The sequence below is a fragment of the Salmo salar genome, chromosome ssa27, assembly GCF_905237065.1.
Source record: "Salmo salar chromosome ssa27, Ssal_v3.1, whole genome shotgun sequence".
NCBI classification, from domain to species: domain Eukaryota; kingdom Metazoa; phylum Chordata; class Actinopteri; order Salmoniformes; family Salmonidae; genus Salmo; species Salmo salar.
This window is the reverse complement of record NC_059468.1, coordinates 32,787,180-32,787,789: the sequence shown is the minus strand read 5'-3', so window position 1 is coordinate 32,787,789 and position 610 is coordinate 32,787,180.

Genomic DNA, 610 nt, shown 5'->3' with positions numbered 1-610 from the left:
GGCTTGCTGCTCCTCAGCCACGAAAGCCTGTCATGAAGTTGAGGTGGCTTGTCTATAACGGACTGGTGGTTTTCCAAAATAGGGGAGGATTGGGGAGGGTTATGTTTTACGTTCTTTTGCAGGTTTTACTATATAATTTATTCCATCCAAGACACATTTCGTCTGCTTGCGCCTCCCCTATGTCAAGGTGTCTTGATACTTCCCTTATGCACTATGCTTTTCCTTTCGCTAACTACACCACAAGTCAATACCAGTCTAACTGCCCTCTATCCACCATTCATAGTGACAAGGTGGATCGTTCATCCAGATCTACAATATGCTAACTAGTAATCATCACACACATAAATTCATTCAAAGCTGCACTAATGTTCAATAAATGCAGAGAGGCCAGGTGCATCATTGCTCATGAAAGAACAGTGAAGACATGAGACACTCAGCTCAAAAAGCTCCCCTATTGATCTTGTTTAGGGACAATATTATTATCCTACCTAGACTAGCCTACAACACCACAATGAAAAATTGCATTATTGTTTTCAAGTGAGTACAAAATTCTACTCTAGGTTGTAAACTGCACTGAAAATCTCATTTGAATAAAAAAAAAAAGCCCTGT